This window comes from Carassius gibelio, chromosome B18 (genome assembly GCF_023724105.1).
Source record: "Carassius gibelio isolate Cgi1373 ecotype wild population from Czech Republic chromosome B18, carGib1.2-hapl.c, whole genome shotgun sequence".
NCBI lineage: Eukaryota > Metazoa > Chordata > Actinopteri > Cypriniformes > Cyprinidae > Carassius > Carassius gibelio.
In genome coordinates this window covers 26,193,070-26,204,640 of record NC_068413.1, presented here as the reverse complement: position 1 = coordinate 26,204,640, position 11,571 = coordinate 26,193,070, and the positions used below count along the sequence as shown (strand labels likewise).

Below are 11,571 nucleotides of genomic sequence, written 5' to 3'. Positions count from 1 at the left end.
ACCAACGAAACAGGCGTCAAATCGTGCGGCCTAATCGGGAATGGTGTGCTATGACTTTTATAAGCGATCGGGCGTACGATGTTCGTACACCGGGCGAAAAAACGGCCGAAAAATCGCATAGACAATGCATTACGGCCAACTTTGACGGATCATAGCTCCGAGAGAGAATTTCGCAGAAACATGTGAATCACCACATTTGGAGAGGCTATCAGGCTGTGCGCGATCATACCCCGCAATGGGGTATAAGTTGTACCCCTGGGGCGCAAGAGCCCCCCAAAGTTGCCCCATACTAAGCCAATGGGGAGGGATCGCCCATTAAACAGTGTTTTTTCCTACTGTTTGAAATTACATAGGGATTTTGCATTGAACATAACTCTGGATCACAGTGTCATAGAGACAAGGGGGTGGGCTCATTTGAATCAGGCAACCAATCAGACTCTCAGGGTCATTATGAAGCTATCAAGCCACGCCCTAGCAACCATATAGAGCACCATAGCAACAAGCCCCATAGACTTCCATTGAAAAAGATCAAATGAATAACTTTGGATAGAAGTGTCATAGAAATATGAGGGTGGGCTCCTTTGACTCGAGCAGCAAACGGCCAATCACGTATCACCTTCAAGACTTCCTAGCCACGCCCTAGCAACCATTAAGAGCTACCTAGCAACCTAAATCCAAAGATAGATATCTTAACATCTGAAAGACATAGAAGCATGGGGGTTGGTTTATATTGTCAAGCAGACTTTGAAGTATCATCATTGGCAGCTGCAAGGCCACTCCCTAGCAACCAACCAGAGTACCCTAGCAACCATTTTTCAAGGCCAATATCTCTGCATCAGAACATTGTACAGACATGGGGGTTGGTTTAAATTGGCAAGTAGCCTTTGGAGTATCATCATTGGCAGCTGCCAAGCCATTCCATAGCAACCAAACGGATTACCCTAGCAACCGTTTTGCACGACCTATATCTCTTCATCAGAACATCGTACAGACATGGCGGTTGGATTTTTTGACTCGTGCTAGCAAACTGGACTTCCAACATGCTAGTCATGCTAGCAGTGATTAGCTACATGCTAATAGTGATTAGCTAAGTGCTCAAATGGGCTAAGAACTCTATAATAACTACATAGTGACCATCTGTGACAACTACCAACCACCTAGTAACATCATAGCAACCACCCAGGAGACCATAGCAACTGCCTAGCAACCAGCCAAAACACCCTAGCAACCGCCTAGCAACACCTTAGCAACCACCCCAAGTACCGTAGCAACTGCCTAGCAACGACCCAGGTTACCATAGCAACCGCCCTAGCAACCACCCCGGGTACCCTAGCAACCGCCCCAATTACCCTAGCAACCACCCTGGGTACCTTAGCAACGGCCCTAGCAACCATCATGGGGACCCTAGCAACCGCCCTAGCAACCACCCCGGGTACCCTAGCAACCACATAGCAACACCCTAGCAACCACCCCGATTACCCTAGCAACCACCCTGAGTACCCTAGCAACGGCCCTAGCAACCATCATGGGGACCCTAGCAACCGCCCTAGCAACCACCCCGGGTACCCTAGCAACCACATAGCAACACCCTAGCAACCACCCCGATTACCCTAGCAACCACCCTGAGTACCCTAGCAACGGCCCTAGCAACCATCCTTGGTACCCTAGCAACCGCCCTAGCAACCACCCCATGTACCCTAGCAACCTCATTGCAACACCCTAGCAACAGAGGGGCGAGTTTTGCCACTGCAAGCACCACTCACATTTTCTTCAGGAAATGTACCTTCTAGTTATTATTATTTATTATTATTATTATACTAGATCCGTACAAATTTCGGCGCGTAACTAGTCCCGCAGTTTTTGTCACAGACCAACGAAACAGGCGTCAAATCGTGCGGCCTAATCGGGAATGGTGTGCTATGACTTTTATAAGCGATCGGGCGTACGATGTTCGTACACCGGGCGAAAAAACGGGCGAAAAATCGCATAGACAATGCATTGCGGCCAACTTTGACGGATCGTAGCTCCGAGAGAGAATTTCGCAGAAACACGTGAATCTCCACATTTGGAGAGGCTATCAGGCTGTGCGAGAACATACCCCGCAGTAGGGTATAAGTTGTACCCCTGGGGCGCGAGAGCCCCCCAAAAATGGCCCTAATACAAAGTATAGGGAGGACTTTTCCTGCTATGGGACATTACATAGGGATTTTGTATTGAACATAACTCTGGATCACAGTGTCATAGAGACAAGGGGGTGGGCTCATTTGAATCAGGCAACCAATCAGTCTCTCAGGATCACTGTGAATCTATCAAGCCACGCCCTAGCAACCATATAGAGCGCCATAGCAACAAGCCCCATAGACTTCCATTGAAAAAGATCAAATGAATAACTTTGGATAGAAGTGTCATAGAAACATGAGGGTGGGCTCGTTTGACTCGGGCAGCAAACGGCCAATCATGTATCTCCTTCATGACAACCTAGCCACGCCCTAGCAACCATTAAGAGCTACCTAGCAACCCAAAGTATAGAGAAATATCTTAACATCTGAAAGACATAGAAGCATGGGGGTTGTTTTATATTAGCAAGCGACCATTGGAGTATCATCATTGACAGCTGCCAGGCCACTCCCTAGCAACCAAACACAGTACCCTAGCAACCGTTTTGCAAGATCTATATCTCTGCATCAGAACATCCTAGAGGCATGGGGGTTGGTTTATATTGGCGGGCAGCCTTTGGAGTATCATCATTGGCAGCTGTCAAGCCACTCCATAGCAACCAAACGGAGTACCCTAGCAACCGTTTTGCACGACCTATATCTCTGCATCAGAACATCGTACAGACATGGCGGTTGGATTTTTTGACTCATGCTAGCACACTGGACTTCCAACATGCTAGTCATGCTAGCAGTGATTAGCTACATGCTAATAGTGATTAGCTAAGTGCTCAAATGGGCTAAGAACTCTATAATAACTACATAGTGACCATCTGTGACAACTACCAACCACCTAGTAACATCATAGCAACCACCCAGGAGACCATAGCAACTGCCTAGCAACCAGCCAAAACACCCTAGCAACCGCCTAGCAACACCTTAGCAACCACCCCAAGTACCATAGCAACTGCCTAGCAACCACCCAGGTTACCATAGCAACCGCCCTAGCAACCACCCCGGGTACCCTAGCAACCACATAGCAGCACCCTAGCAACCACCCCGATTACCCTAGCAACCACCCTGGGTACCTTAGCAACGGCCCTAGCAACCGTCATGGGGACCCTAGCAACCGCCCTAGCAACCACCCCGGGTACCCTAGCAACCACATAGCAACACCCTAGCAACCACCCCGATTACCCAAGCAACCACCCTGGGTACCTTAGCAAAGGCCCTAGCAACCATCATGGGGACCCTAGCAACCGCCCTAGCAACCACCCCGGGTACCCTAGCAACCGCATAGCAACACCCTAGCAACCACCCTGAGTACCTTAGCAACGGCCCTAGCAACCATCATGGGGACCCTAGCAACCACCCCGGGTACCCTAGCAACCACATAGCAACACCCTAGCAACCACCCCGATTACCCTAGCAACCACCCTGGGTACCCTAGCAACGGCCCTAGCAACCATCATAGGGACCCTAGCAACCACCCCGGGTACCTTAGCAACCACACCTTAGCAACAGAGGGGCGAGTTTTGCCACTGCAAGCACCACTCACATTTTCTTCAGGAAATGTACCTTCTAGTGTTACTATTACTATCCGCCTTGACAAAACTTCGGCACGCTACTCCTCCCGCATTTTTTGTCGCAGACCCATGAATGAGATGTCAAAACGTGCGGCTTATTGAGGAGAGGTGTGCTATGACTTTTCTAAGCAATCGGACTTACGATAATCGTACAGTGGGCGAAGAAAATGTGTGAAAATATCCCATAGACTTAACATTGGAAAAACTATCTGACATCATATCTTTGGATCAGAAAGTCATAGAGGCTTGGGAGAGGGCTCTTTTGAATCGGCCTATCAAGCAGTCCATAAGTAGTGACATAACAACTTCATAGCCACGCCATAGCAACCAATTTTAGCACCTTAGCAACTGTTTAAAAACATTTAAAAGCTATATATCATCAAAATAACCATATAGATACACTGTCTTGAGCTTTTTGGAATCAGGCTGGTAAATCATCTTTAAATATCACTATATGAACTATATAGGCACACCATAGCAACCATATAGAGCGCCCTAGCAACCATATAGCAATATAAAGAACTTAAATCACGGCTCCACAATATCAAACAGGCATCATGGGTGGCTACAGGGCGCAGAGATTTGCCACTGCAAGCACCACTCACATTTTCTTCAGGAAATGTACCTTCTAGTGTTACTATTACTATTCGCCTTGACAAAACTTTGGCACGCTACTCCTCCCGCATTTTTTGTCACAGACCCATGAATGAGGTGTCAAATCGTGCGGGATATTGAGGAGATGTGTGCTATGACTTTTCTAAGCAATCGGACTTACGATAATCGTACAGCGGGCGAAGAAAATGTGTGAAAATATCCCATTGACTTAACATAGGAAAAACTATCTGACATCATATCTTTGGATCAGAAAGTCATAGAGGCTTGGGAGAGGACTCTTTTGACTCGGCCTATCAAGCAGTCCATAAGTAGTGACATAACAACTTCATATCCATGCCCTAGCAACCAATTTTAGCCCCCTAGCAACTGTTTAACCACATTTAAAAGCTGTATCTCAGCAAAAATAACTATATAGAAACACTGGCTTGGGCTTTTTGCATTCAGGCTGGTAAATAATCTTTAAATATCACCCCATAAACTATATAGTCACACCATAGCAACCATATAGAGCACCCTAGCAACCATGTAGCAATATAAATCCTTCTATCTCTGCTTCAAAACATCACACAGGCATCATGGGTGGCTACAGGGCGCAGAGTTTTGCCACTGCAAGCACCACTCACATTTTCTTCAGGAAATGTACCTTCTAGTTAGTGGTGCTTGCCGGAGGCAAAGCACTACTACTATTATCTCACATACTTATTATTATTATTCTTCTAGATCCGTACAAATTTCGGCGCGTAACTAGTCCCGCAGTTTTCGTCACAGACCAACGAAACAGGCGTCAAATCGTGCGGCCTAATCGGGAATGGTGTGCTATGACTTTTATAAGCGATCGGGCGTACGATGTTCATACACCGGGCGAAAAAACGGGCGAAAAATCGCATAGACAATGCATTGCGCCCAACTTTGACGGATCATAGCTCCGAGAGGGAATTTCGCAGAAACACGTGAATCTCCACATTTGGAGAGGCTATCAGGCTGTGCGAGAATATACCCCGCAGTGGGGTATAAGTTGTACCCCTGGGGCGCGAGAGCCCCCCAAAAATGGCCCTAATACAAAGTATAGGGAGGACTTTTCCTGCTATGGGACATTACATAGGGATTTTGTATTGAACATAACTCTGCATCACAGTGTCATAGAGACAAGGGGGTGGGCTCATTTTAATCAGGCAACCAATCAGTCTCTCAGGATCACTTTGAATCTATCAAGCCACGCCCTAGCAACCATATAGAGCGCCATAGCAACAAGCCCCATAGACTTCCATTGAAAAAGATCAAATGAATAACTTTGGATAGAAGTGTCATAGAAACATGAGGGTGGGCTCGTTTGACTCGGGCAGCAATCGGCCAATCATGTATCTCCTTCAAGACAACCTAGCCACGCCCTAGCAACCATTAAGAGCTACCTAGCAACCAAAATCCAAAGATAGATATCTTAACATCTGAAAGACATAGAAGCAAGGGGGTTGGTTTATATTGTCAAGCAGACTTTGAAGTATCATCATTGGCAGCTGCCAGGCCACTCCCTAGCAACCAAACACAGTACCCTAGCAACCGTTTTGCAAGATCTATATCTCCGCATCAGAACATCGTAGAGGCATGGGGGTTGGTTTATATTGGCGAGCAGCCTTTGGAGTATCACCATTGGCAGCTGCCAAGCCACTCCATAGCAACCAAATGGAGTACCCTAGCAACCGTTTTGCACGACCTATATCTCTGCATCAGAACATCGTACAGACATGGCGGTTGGATTTTTTGACTCATGCTAGCACACTGGACTTCCAACATGCTAGTCTTGCTAGCAGTGATTAGCTACATGCTAATAGTGATTAGCTAAGAGCTCAAATGGGCTAAGAACTCTATAATAACTACATAGTGACCATCTGTGACAACTACCAACCACCTAGTAACATCATAGCAACCACCCAGGAGACCATAGCAACTGCCTAGCAACCAGCCAAAACACCCTAGCAACCGCCTAGCAACACCTTAGCAACCACCCCAAGTACCGTAGCAACTGCCTAGCAACCACCCCGGGTACCCTAGCAACCACATAGCAACACCCTAGCAACCGCCTCGATTACCCTAGCAACCACCCTGAGTACCCTAGCAACGGCCCTAGCAACCATCATGGGGACCCTAGCAACCGCCCTAGTAACAACCCCGGGTACCCTAGCAACCACATAGCAACACCCTAGCAACCGCCCCAATTACCCTAGCAACCACCCTGGGTACCTTAGCAACCGCCCTAGCAACCATCATGGGGACCCTAGCAACCGCCCTAGCAACCACCCCGGGTACCCTAGCAACCACATAGCAACACCCTAGCAACCGCCCCGATTACCCTAGCAACCACCATGGGTACCTTAGCAACGGCCCTAGCAACCATCATGGGGACCCTAGCAACCGCCCTAGCAACCACCCCGGGTACCCTAGCAACCACATAGCAACACCCTAGCAACCGCCCCGATTACCCTAGCAACCACCATGGGTACCTTAGCAACGGCCCTAGCAACCATCATGGGGACCCTAGCAACCGCCCTAGCAACCATCCCATGTACCGTAGCAACCAACCCGGGTACCCTAGCAACCACCCTAGCAACCCCATTACAACACCCTATGGCAACAGAGGGCGAGTTTTGCCACTGCAAGCACCACTCACATTTTCTTCAGGAAATGTACCTTCTAGTTAGTGGTGCTTGCCGGAGGCAAGGCATCACTATTATTATCTCACATACTTATTATTCTTATTCTTCTTCCGCCAAAATTTCGGCGCGTAACTTGTCCCGCAGTTTTTGACACAGACCAACGAAACAGGCGTCAAATCGTGCGGCCTAATCGGGAATGGTGTGCTATGACTTTTATAAGCGATCGGGCGTACGATGTTCGTACACCGGGCGAAAAAACGGCCGAAAAATCGCATAGACAATGCATTACGGCCAACTTTGACGGATCGTAGCTCCGAGAGAGAATTTCGCAGAAACATGTGAATCACCACATTTGGAGAGGCTATCAGGCTGTGCGCGATCATACCCCGCAATGGGGTATAAGTTGTACCCCTGGGGCGCAAGAGCCCCCCAAAGTTGCCCCATACTAAGCCAATGGGGAGGGATCGCCCATGAAACAATGTGTTTTTCCTACTGTGGGAAATTCCATAGGGATTTTGCATTGAACATAACTATGGATCACATAGTCATAGAGACAAGGGGGTGGGCTCATTTGAATCAGGCAACCAATCAGTCTCTCATGATCATTATGAAGCTATCAAGCCACGCCCTAGCAACCATATAGAGCACCATAGCAACAAGCCCCATAGACTTCCATTGAAAAAGATCAAATGAATAACTTTGGATAGAAGTGTGATAGAAACATGAGGGTGGGCTCGTTTGACTCGGGCAGCAAACGACCAATCATGTATCTCCTTCAAGACAACCTAGCCACGCCCTAGCAACCATTTAGAGCAACCTAGCAACCCAAAGTATAGAGAGATATCTTAACATCTGAAAGACATAGAAGCATGGGGGTTGGTTTATATTAGCAAGCGACCATTGAAGTATCATCATTGGCAGCTGCCAGGCCACTCCCTAGCAACCAAACACAGTACCCTAGCAACCGTTTTGCAAGATCTATATCTCTGCATCAGAACATCGTAGAGGCATGGGGGTTGGTTTATATTGGCGGGCAGCCTTTGGACTATCACCATTGGCAGCTGCTAAGCCACTCCATAGCAACCAAATGGAGTACCCTAGCAACCGTTTTGCATGACCTATATCTCTGCATCAGAACATCGTACAGACATGGCGGTTGGATTTTTTTGACTCATGCTAGCACACTGGACTTCCAACATGCTAGTCATGCTAGCAGTGATTAGCTACATGCTAATAGTGATTAGCTAAGTGCTCAAATGGGCTAAGAACTCTATAATAACTACATAGTGACCATCTGTGACAACTACCAACCACCTAGTAACATCATAGCAACCACCCAGGAGACCATAGCAACTGCCTAGCAACCAGCTGAAACACCCTAGCAACCGCCTAGCAACACCTTAGCAACCACCCCAAGTACCATAGCAACTGCCTAGCAACCACCCAGGTTACCATAGCAACCACCCTAGCAACCACCCCGGTTACCCTAGCAACCACATAGCAACACCCTAGCAACCGCCCCAATTACCCTAGCAACCACCCTGGGTACCTTAGCAACGGCCCTAGCAACCATCATGGGGACCCTAGCAACCGCCCTAGCAACCACCCCGGGTACCCTAGCAACCGCATAGCAACACCCTAGCAACCGCCCCGATTACCCTAGCAACCACCCTAAGTACCCTAGCAACGGCCCTAGCAACCATCATGGGGACCCTAGCAACCGCCCTAGCAACCACCCCGGGTACCCTAGCAACCACATAGCAACACCCTAGCAACCACCCCGATTACCCTAGCAACCACCCTAAGTACCCTAGCAACGGCCCTAGCAACCATCATGGGGACCCTAGCAACCGCCCTAGCAACCACCCCGGGTACCCTAGCAACCACATAGCAACACCCTAGCAACCACCCCGATTACCCTAGCAACCACCCTGAGTACCCTAGCAACGGCCCTAGCAACCATCATGGGGACCCTAGCAACCACCCCTGGTACCCTAGCAACCACATAGCAACACCCTAGCAACCACCCCGATTACCCTAGCAACCACCCTGGGTACCCTAGCAACGGCCCTAGCAACCATCATAGGGACCCTAGCAACCGCCCTAGCAACCACCCCGGGTACCCTAGCAACCACACCTTAGCAACAGAGGGGCGAGTTTTGCCACTGCAAGCACCACTCACATTTTCTTCAGGAAATGTACCTTCTAGTGTTACTATTACTATTCGCTTTGACAAAACTTTGACGCGCTACTCCTCCCCCATTTTTTGTCACAGACCCGTGAATGAGATGTCAAAACGTGCGGCTTATTGAGGAGAGGTGTGCTATGACTTTTCTTAGCAATCGGATTTACGATATTCGTACAGCGGGCGAAAAAGTTGCGTGAAAATGTCCCATAGACTTAACATTGGAAAAATGATCTGACATCATATCTTAGGATCAGGAAGACATAGAAGCTTGTGAGTGGGCTCTTTTGACTCGGCCTATCAAACAGTCCATATGTCGCGACATAACTACTTCATAGCCACGCCATAGCAACCAATTTTAGCACCCTAGCAACTGTTTAACTACATTTAAAAGCTATATCTCAGCCAAATAACTATATAGAAACACTGGCTTGGGCTTTTTGGATTCAGTCTGGTAAATAATCTTTAAATATCACCCCATAAACTATATAGCCACACCATAGCAACCATATAGATCACCCTAGCAACCATATAGCAATATAAAGAACTTATATCATGGCTACACAACATCACACAGGCATCATGGGTGGCTACAGGGCGCCGAGTTTTGCCACTGCAAGCACCACTCACATTTTCTTCAGGAAATGTACCTTCTAGTTCTTATTATTATTCTTCCGTACAAATTTCGGCGCGTAACTAGTCCCGCAGTTTTCGTCACAGACCAACGAAACAGGCGTCAAATCGTGCGGCCTAATCGGGAATGGTGTGCTATGACTTTTATAAGCGATCGGGCGTACGATGTTCGTACACCGGGCGAAATATCGGCCGAAAAATCGCATAGACAACGCATTACGGCCAACTTTGACGGATCGTAGCTCCGAGAGAGAATTTCGCAGAAACATGTGAATCACCACATTTGGAGAGGCTATCAGGCTGTGCGAGAGGACACCTCTCAGAGGGGTACAAGTTGTACCCCTGGGGTGCTAGAGACCCCCAAAGTTGCCCCATTGACATAGTATGGTGAGGGATCGCCCATGAAACAGTGTGTTTTTCCTACTATGGGAGATTACATAGGGATTTTGTATTGAACAAAACTCAGGATCACAGTGTCATAGAGACAAGGGGGTGGGCTCATTTGAATCAGGCAACCAATCAGTCTCTCAGGATCACTGTGAAGCTATCAAGCCACGCCCTAGCAACCATATAGAGCACCATAGCAACAAGCTCCATAGACTTCCATTGAAAAATATAAAATTAATAACTTTGGATAGAAGTGTCATAGAAACATGAGGGTGGGCTCGTTTGACTCGGGCAGCAAACGGCCAATCATGTATCTCCTTCAAGACAACCTAGCCACGCCCTAGCAACCATTAAGAGCTACCTAGCAACCTAAATCCAAAGATAGATATCTTAACATCTGAAAGACATAGAAGCATGGGGGTTGGTTTACATTGTCAAGCAGACTTTGAAGTATCATCATTGGCAGCTGAAAGGCCACTCCCTAGCAACCAAACACAGTACCCTAGCAACCGTTTTGCAAGATCTATATCTCTGCATCAGAACATCGTAGAGGCATGGGGGTTGGTTTATATTGGCGAGCAGCCTTTGGAGTATCACCATTGGCAGCTGCCAAGCCACTCCATAGCAACCAAATGGAGTACCCTAGCAACCGTTTTGCACGACCTATATCTCTGCATCAGAACATCGTACAGACATGGCGGTTGGATTTTTTGACTCATGCTAGCACACTGGACTTCCAACATGCTAGTCATGCTAGCAGTGATTAGCTACATGCTAATAGTGATTAGCTAAGTGCTCAAATGGGCTAAGAACTCTATAATAACTACATAGTGACCATCTGTGACAACTACCAACCACCTAGTAACATCATAGCAACCACCCAGGATACCATAGCAACTGCCTAGCAACCAGCCAAAACACCCTAGCAACCGCCTAGCAACACCTTAGCAACCACCCCAAGTACCATAGCAACTGCCTAGCAACCACCCAGGTTACCATAGCAACCGCCCTAGCAACCACCCCGGGTACCCTAGCAACCACATAGCAACACCCTAGCAACCGCCCCAATTACCCTAGCAACCACCCTGGGTACCTTAGCAACCGCCATAGCAACCATCATGGGGACCCTAGCAACCGCCCTAGCAACCACCCCTGGTACCCTAGCAACCACATAGCAACACCCTAGCAACCGCCCCAATTACCCTAGCAACCACCCTGGGTACCTTAGCAACAGCCCTAGCAACCATCATGGGGACCCTAGCAACCGCCCTAGCAACCACCCCGGGTACCCTAGCAACCACATAGCAACACCCTAGCAACCGCCCCGATTACCCTAGCAACCACCATGGGTACCTTAGCAA

At 48.2% G+C, this 11,571-nt stretch overlaps 1 protein-coding gene and 1 long non-coding RNA gene across 17 annotated transcripts in view; both read right to left on the bottom strand.

Annotated features, from left to right (window-relative positions):
- LOC127977424 (genetic suppressor element 1-like) overlaps positions 1–11,571 on the bottom strand; it is an 870,445-nt gene that overhangs the window by 246,343 nt on the left and 612,531 nt on the right. The gene's annotated exons all lie outside the window — the stretch shown is intronic.
- Positions 1–11,571, bottom strand: part of LOC127977429 (uncharacterized) — a 56,754-nt gene that overhangs the window by 39,373 nt on the left and 5,810 nt on the right. For 3 of the 16 annotated variants that reach the window (XR_008158192.1, XR_008158188.1, XR_008158191.1), the window contains exon 2: positions 10,874–11,303. The exons of 3 other annotated variants lie outside the window; for them this stretch is intronic. This is a non-coding gene — a long non-coding RNA (uncharacterized LOC127977429). Of the gene's footprint in view, positions 1–660; positions 963–2,811; positions 3,378–6,065; positions 6,151–6,722; positions 6,996–8,123; positions 8,320–10,873; positions 11,304–11,571 lie in introns of those variants that run through there. 10 more of the 16 variants (XR_008158194.1, XR_008158193.1, XR_008158187.1 and 7 more) reach the window with 8 other exon arrangements.